Source organism: Sturnira hondurensis, unplaced genomic scaffold, assembly GCF_014824575.4.
Source record: "Sturnira hondurensis isolate 20B ecotype Veracruz unplaced genomic scaffold, ASM1482457v3 Scaffold0017082, whole genome shotgun sequence".
In the NCBI taxonomy this organism is placed as follows: domain Eukaryota; kingdom Metazoa; phylum Chordata; class Mammalia; order Chiroptera; family Phyllostomidae; genus Sturnira; species Sturnira hondurensis.
This window is the reverse complement of record NW_028089713.1, coordinates 1,437,174-1,444,059: the sequence shown is the minus strand read 5'-3', so window position 1 is coordinate 1,444,059 and position 6,886 is coordinate 1,437,174. Positions and strand designations below refer to the sequence as shown.

General features: G+C 56.2%; 1 long non-coding RNA gene across 1 annotated transcript; it reads right to left on the bottom strand.

Annotated features, from left to right (window-relative positions):
- Positions 1-428: 428 nt before the first annotated feature.
- Positions 429-4,866, bottom strand: LOC119001652 (uncharacterized). Its single transcript, XR_005069612.1, has 3 exons — positions 4,856-4,866; positions 1,104-1,109; positions 429-493 (listed from the first exon to the last, which is right to left on the bottom strand). It is a non-coding gene; the product is annotated as an uncharacterized LOC119001652 (long non-coding RNA).
- Positions 4,867-6,886: the final 2,020 nt, after the last annotated feature.

Genomic DNA, 6,886 nt, shown 5'->3' with positions numbered 1-6,886 from the left:
GGTCTTCAGGGATGGATGGGAGTGGAGAAGGGGGAGGGGCAGACAACGTGGAGTCCCAGGAACCTGGGCAACCAGGGTAGGATCCAGGGCAGCCCCTGCTTTGCTGGAGCACCTTGTAAGACCACCACTGAGTTATAGGCAGTGGCCACCCACCAGTTCACAGAGGCCCCTGCCCCTTTAAGAGTCTTCCTTGGGGGCCGCTGATCCTGCTGTCTCAGCTTCAGGCCTTTGCTAAGGCTCACGTGGGCTGGGGGACTTAGAAAGCACTCTGAGTTTCTGCCCTAGAAGCCTGGGGGGCTCAGCTGGACAGGCTTACACTATGTAGTTAGTGCTCAAAAGCCTTCAGTGGGAAAACGAAGGTTTCAGAGAAGAAAGCTGGAGGGTCCTGGCAGCTGGTTACCACCCACCAGGGCAGAACTGTGAGGGCCGCCAGTGGGTTCTCCAGCGGCCAGACGGCCACAACACAGGGCCTGTGGCCTGGAGCCCTCTGTTTCTGGGCCGCCCGCCCCACCTGACACTACCTCCTGCCTCCTGGTTGCTCTTATAAACGGGGCTTGCCCCATTCAGTGGGGGTCTTGGGCTAAAGTCCCCTTTAGCAAGTCATTTCCCCCTCCGGCCTCACTTTTGCCATCTGCTGATGGCCTGGGTCAGGAATGCCCAGGGGCCTGACTGGCCCTTCCCTTCACATGCCCACTGGCAGGAGCCCTACAGTGACTGAGGGAAGGTCCTGTCTGCAAGGGAGGCAGTGGCACCAGATCACACACTGGGTCCTGACCCACATCAGCTCCCACACAGATGGGACCTGGGGCTGGCTCTCTTCTGCCCCTCCTTCCCCACTTCCTGTGGGCTCCCAGTCACCCTGTCCTTATGGTCNTCTTGGGCTAAAGTCCCCTTTAGCAAGTCATTTCCCCCTCCGGCCTCACTTTTGCCATCTGCTGATGGCATGGGTCAGGAATGCCCAGGGGCCTGACTGGCCCTTCCCTTCACATGCCCACTGGCAGGAGCCCTACAGTGCCTGAGGGAAGGTCCTGTCTGCAAGGGAGGCAGTGGCACCAGATCACACACTGGGTCCTGACCCACATCAGCTCCCACACAGATGGGACCTGGGGCTGGCTCTCTTCTGCCCCTCCTTCCCCACTTCCTGTGGGCTCCCAGTCACCCTGTCCTTATGGTCTGGTCTGAGTCCTGTGATCAGGGCTGATGCCCAACCGTTTGCTTTGTCCTGCTAGGCTACCTGGGCCAGCCAAGTGCTGGACACTGTTGCCAGACCTCCTCCCTCCCTTCTCGAAGCAGCTCAGCCCCTTTGGCTCATCTTTGCCCCGACCCCTGCTCCCAGCCTTGACACTCTGCCGCACCCCATGAGCCCCTCTGTCTCCAAAGCAAGTGGTCGGCACCATGAATTGGTCACAGCCAGGCCCTGTGCTGGGCGTCAGGACACAAAGATGTATGACTCCAGCCTCACCTCCCAGCAGCAGACCCACTCGTGGAAATGGTTTTTCTTACAGCAGATTTCCACCAAGCACGCACTGCGTGCCAGGCACTGTGAGGCACTGAGAATGGGGCAGTAAGCAAGACCACCATGTCCTCACTCTCGGAGCTTAGAAAGACACCACCCAAATGAACACACAAGCCATCGAGGGGTCAAGTGGGATGAAGCAAAATGAAGCTGGGTCAGGGAGACTCGATGGCACAGGGTGAGGGGCTTCTCTGATAAGTTCAGGGTGAGCCCTGTGGTCCCCCGGGGACAGAGGATTCGCACAGCCGAGGGCAGAGTGGCAGGCGGGCTGGCTCCTGCCTCACCTGGGGTGGTGGTTCTCCCTGGGGGGTCCAGCGAAGACCCACTGGCCCAGATTTTCTGCTGGCAGAACCAGGCATCAGTAGTGTTTGAAAAGCGCCCCAGATACCCCTAATGTGTGGCCAGAGTTGAGAATCCCTCCAGTGGGGCACGGAAGGGGTTCTGGGTTTCTTTCTGAGATGGGAAACCACTGGCCTTGGTTTTTCCAGACTCGGGGCCCAGCTCCAGTGAACTTGTCCCAACTCTCCCCAGACAGGACAGGCGGGGCGGAGGGCAGTGCTGATGGGACAGCCGTCCACTGCATTCTGTGCTCATCACCCTTTCCTCCTCTCCCTCCTGCCCTCCATCTCTCCTTCTACCTGTCCCCCTTTCCCACTGTTACCGGCTTTTCCTGCCCCGCCCTCCTTCCTCTTCTGGGAGTGGCCCTGGTCACACTGACACCCAGAGAACAATCCTCTCACCTGGCCTCTTTCCCAAGGAAGAAGACTGCAGCCTCCCACTGTCTGTCCCAAGCCTCACTCCCCAGAAGAGTTTTCTTGCTGTCCAGCCTTATCCCCCTCTCCTGCCGCTGGCCGTGTCCTAGGACGCCAGCACAAGGCATGAAGTCCTGTGGCTGTGGCTGTGTGGCAGGTACACGGCCCTGCCCTCCTGGTGCAGTCAGCCCTCCTTGCCCGAAGCTTCTGGGCCAGCCCTCATCTTCCCATCTCCTCCCGAGCACCTTTCCTCTCTCTCTCATCACTCATCTGAGAAGTCCTGACTCCACGCCAGGCGGTTCCAGGACCTGAGATGCACACGGGACCCACTCAGGCCCTCCTCGCAGGTGCTTGGCTCCCTGGAGTCTCCAGGATGTGGTCTTTGCTTCCTCCTGTGAGGGTGTAGTCACCTGGGGGAAAGGGAACCATCCGTCAGTCATTCTTTTAAAACTTACCAATTTTTTGAAAAAGATCTCGGACGCAACCAAAACTCTTCATGCCACCCATGTCTCCCCAGGAGGAGGGACTGGCTGGGGTCCTGGGGAGGAGTCTTGCACATCCCAGGCTCCAAAGTGCACCGACCGAGATTCAAATCCCAGCTCTGCTGCTTGAAAGCTGTGTCACCTCCGGCGTGTAACTTAGCCTCTCCTTGCCACGGTTTCCTTTTAAAATGATAGTGGCAACGCCTTCACAGGGTAGTAAGGATTCACACCACAGAGTGCTCAGGGAGCCGTAGCATTCACATGGCTCTGCACACACCCACCCCCTGCTCCGCCACTGAAATTCCAGCTTCCCCAGGGGTCCCAGTCCTGGCACTAAAATTGGGTCATACTTTTGCTTTTCTTGCTTTCTTCACCCTTGATAAGATCTCCATTACCAGAACATATTAAGCGTATTCTAACTAAACGAGTCTGTGAGGCTTTAAGGAGAGGACCTCTGCCCCAAGTTTTGTCTCTAGGGAGTTTCACGTGCAGCTGGTGAAATGGACATTTGAAGAGAGTCGACGGTGAAAAGCATTGGGTCACAGGTGTCACTCAAAGTGGACCAGTTGCCTTCTGAGATAGTGAGCTCTCTGTCCCGAGGGACATCCAAGCAGGGCCTGGGAGACCACTTGATGGGAGCTCCAGGGGCATGCACTGCCACTGGGAAGCCTTACCAGGTTTCAGAAGAAAGGGCCCACATGAGGTCGGCCTGGTCTGCACTTGGTCTGACCATGTGCCTTGGGTCTCTAACTCTGCCAAGAGGGCAGCAAGGTATAACCAGCCAGTGAGAAGCAGTTCCCAGAGAAGCCGAGAGAGATGCAGCTTCTGGGCTGGCAAGCACCCTCCCCTTGGATTTCAAGGTGCCTGGGCCTCTTCTTGCTCTGGCCACTCACTTGGAGGCCAGACTTCCTTGGCCTTTCAAGACCTGGGCCTGACTAGGGTGTGGCAATGAACTAACCTGGGATCCCTAAGGCCGGAGCTGATGAGGGAGGGATGGCTACTGCAGGGAAGAGGGATGGGCCCAGTTCTGTGTCCTGCCTTGGGCAGGTGCAAGGTTGCCCTCAGCCACCTATGACCTACACTTCCAGGCAAATGCTGTACTTGGCAATGGAACTGGCTGCTTGGCTCCATGGCACCAGAAGATCGGGGAGGGTTGGGGTCCTTAAGCAAGAGAGGCGGTGGGGTGCAGGGTCAAAACTCAGCTGCCTCGGCTTGAATCCTGGTTCCACCACCTAGTTATGGGGCCACGTGCCTCAGTTTCCCTTCTGTGAGGTGAGGTGATCGTAGAATTAGTGTGGAGATGGAGTTAGCATGTGGAAAGCTCCCAGAATCTATGGCCACAGAGAAGACACCATGTAAGCATTGGCTGTTATGTCGCCTGTCCCCCAGGAAGAAGCAGGCCTCACTCACTGGACAGAGAGAGGGCTGCATGGGGCCCAGGGGTAATAAAAGCCCTTCTGTCTGGGGGGGGGGGGCACCCGTCCTCCCAGCTGCCCCAGACTTCAGAATTTTCATTTCTCTTACCCTAACGGATGTATGTGTTAGACAAAGGACTGTGAGCTGAACAAACATTATCTAAGTTTTTAAAAAACTCAGACATTTAAAAAAAAAATCTCCTTGGCCCAAACCACTCTGTGAAACACTAAAGATTCAGAAATAATTAAAGAGCGCTCTCTGCACAAGGAACTCGGCGTCTGCTCAGGGCCAGATAAGTCCATTCAGAAATAATAACAATATGGCTTTGGAGTGGGCTCCTTTATCTGCGCTTTCCAGATGCCCAGTGATAATCCCAGTGAGTGCGAGCAGCCGCCCCGGGCTGCTCCTTTCTGCCACCCTCCCTCCCCCTCCTCAGCCTCTGCAGGGCCTTTGGTCTTTCAGGCCTTGGAGAGTGAGTTGGACCTCCATCCTGTAGGTTCAGTTCCCAGTTGTGAGTGACATGAATTAGCCTCAAAATGAAACATCTAATATGCTAGGAACCTGCTGGACCCCACCCTTTCCCAGTCCCTCCCTTCTCTTCCCCTCTGCCTCCTCCAGTTCAGACCTCTGGAAGCAAGTGCCCCTTTACAGCCACATGGTCTTATTTCTAGGTGTTTCCAAACCCTAACTACCACCCCTCTTTCTTCCTCCACCCACCAGAATATGCAAAAGAATGTGGCCACAAGCTTCAAGGAGCTTCTAGACATCTCACTGACCATCCCATTGCTGTCTCTAAGGGGCAGTGCTCTCCCACGCAAGGTGTCCAGGGCCTTTGTGCCCAGCCCCGACTGTCCCTCCCTCCAGCTCCGGGTCTGACAACCCACTGCACGCTCTTCACTCTCCCACAAGACCAAGGTCCCACCTTTCCCTGAAGGTGCTTCCTCCCTGAAGCCTCTGCACCTCCATCTGTGCGTGTTCCCTCTGCAGCCCCAGCTCAGTCAGGCTCGCTGAGCCTTGGCCAGGTTCCCTCTCCTTGCTGGGGCCCAGGGCTGCTGTCCCTGCCATCAATGGGGGCCACAGATGACCTCAGAGCGTCCTCCCTGCTCCCAGTTTTACATAAACTGGTCTGTTCCCACCTCAGCATTTTGTAGGGGCCACTTCCCTCTCTTTGAAGCATGCCTCAAACTTTCCTCCTCCAAGAAGCCTTTCTTGATCAACTGCATGAACACGATGGGCTCGGTTCTATTGGCACGAAGTAGGCCTACACCGATGCTGATGCAAGAGGCTCATGAAGGCCCTAGCCCCTCATAACCTGCATCGCCCAAATAGACACAGCCTAAGTAAGAAGTCTGAGCTCTAGGTGGGACCTCTAATACTCCCCACCCCAGCCCTCCTCTCCAGCCTGACAAGCTAGAAACTCTTACAGTCTGCAATCCACACTCAAGTTTCGCACCATCTGTCGTTCCTGGTTGGGGCTGTGAGCCGCCTGGGCTGAGAGTGCCCTGCTCTTCTGGGTGTGAGCTCCCTCAGGTGGGCCGCCCCATCCCCCACTTGCTTTGTTACTAATGACCAGTTTGTTAGTCACCAGTTGGTGACCCAGTGATTCTTTTATAAATGTTGAGGCACCTTCATGCACAGTAGCCTATTTTGTTCTGAAAACACCCTGTGAGGTTGAGCGGGCTGGTACAAATACACAATTCATGGATATGGACACTGAGGCCCTGGGAGACCGGACACCTTTGCACATGGGCAGTGAAGTGACAAAGCTGGGCGTCCCACCAGACCCGCCTGCCTGCCTCGCCACGCTCTGAACTGCTTTGTTTGCCAGCTCAGATTTTAATTTGTTCCAGTGTCGGGGCTGTTGAGCAGTGGTCCCGGGCCGGCAGCTGAGCCAGAATAAGCGGATCTGACTTCTAATCTGACTCACCCAGCTGGTTCAGTTGTAGCCAAGCTGGGGCAATTTGGTCACGTTCCCACTCCTCCCCTGCCCCTCATCCACAGCTGTTCACCACGCCACCTCCTCCGGCCCAGGGAGCCTCAGGGTGGGGGCCGGGTGGGATCCCAAGAGGATGTGAGCCCCTGGGTGGGTGGGATGTTTTTCCTACTCAGCATTGTTCTGCCCTTCCCATTGTGTGGGCTGAGAGCTGGACGTCACCGAGCAGCCTGGCAGGCTTTCATCAGAGCTGGGGAACATTTCCGGAGGGAGCTGACCTGTTATGAATGGCTGAAGCTTTTCCAAAGCTTTGGCATTCCCCCGGATCAGCCAGACTGGGGGAGTCAAGGAAAGGAAGGACTCGGAGACGGCCCACTCCTGGCAGCAGCTACAGGGCTAAGGGTCCCAGGGACCTTGGCAGGTCGGTGGCTTGCCAAGAGGCCTTTCGCTTCAGCATGAGGGGTTGGGAAGGCAAAGTGGAGGGGAAATGGGGCGTGGGAGCAGGAAAGGGCTGGTGGATGAAGGGCTCGGCTAGTGGGCATTGAGCCAAAATCGGTATTTTGTTTACCACCTCTGACCCCAGCTTGAAATGGCATGCACCTAAGGATGGGAATAAACCTAGTTATCTTTAAAAAGCTTCACGGAGCTCTCCCCGGAGGAAATGCAAGGTCAGAATTGTTTTAAAGCAGCTCAGTGTTTGCTGTGAGGTAAGTGATGCTCCATGTTCTCGACTCACAGCTCTTCCTTCCCAGGGAAGGCATTTTTTCATGTGCCCTCGCCTAACTGC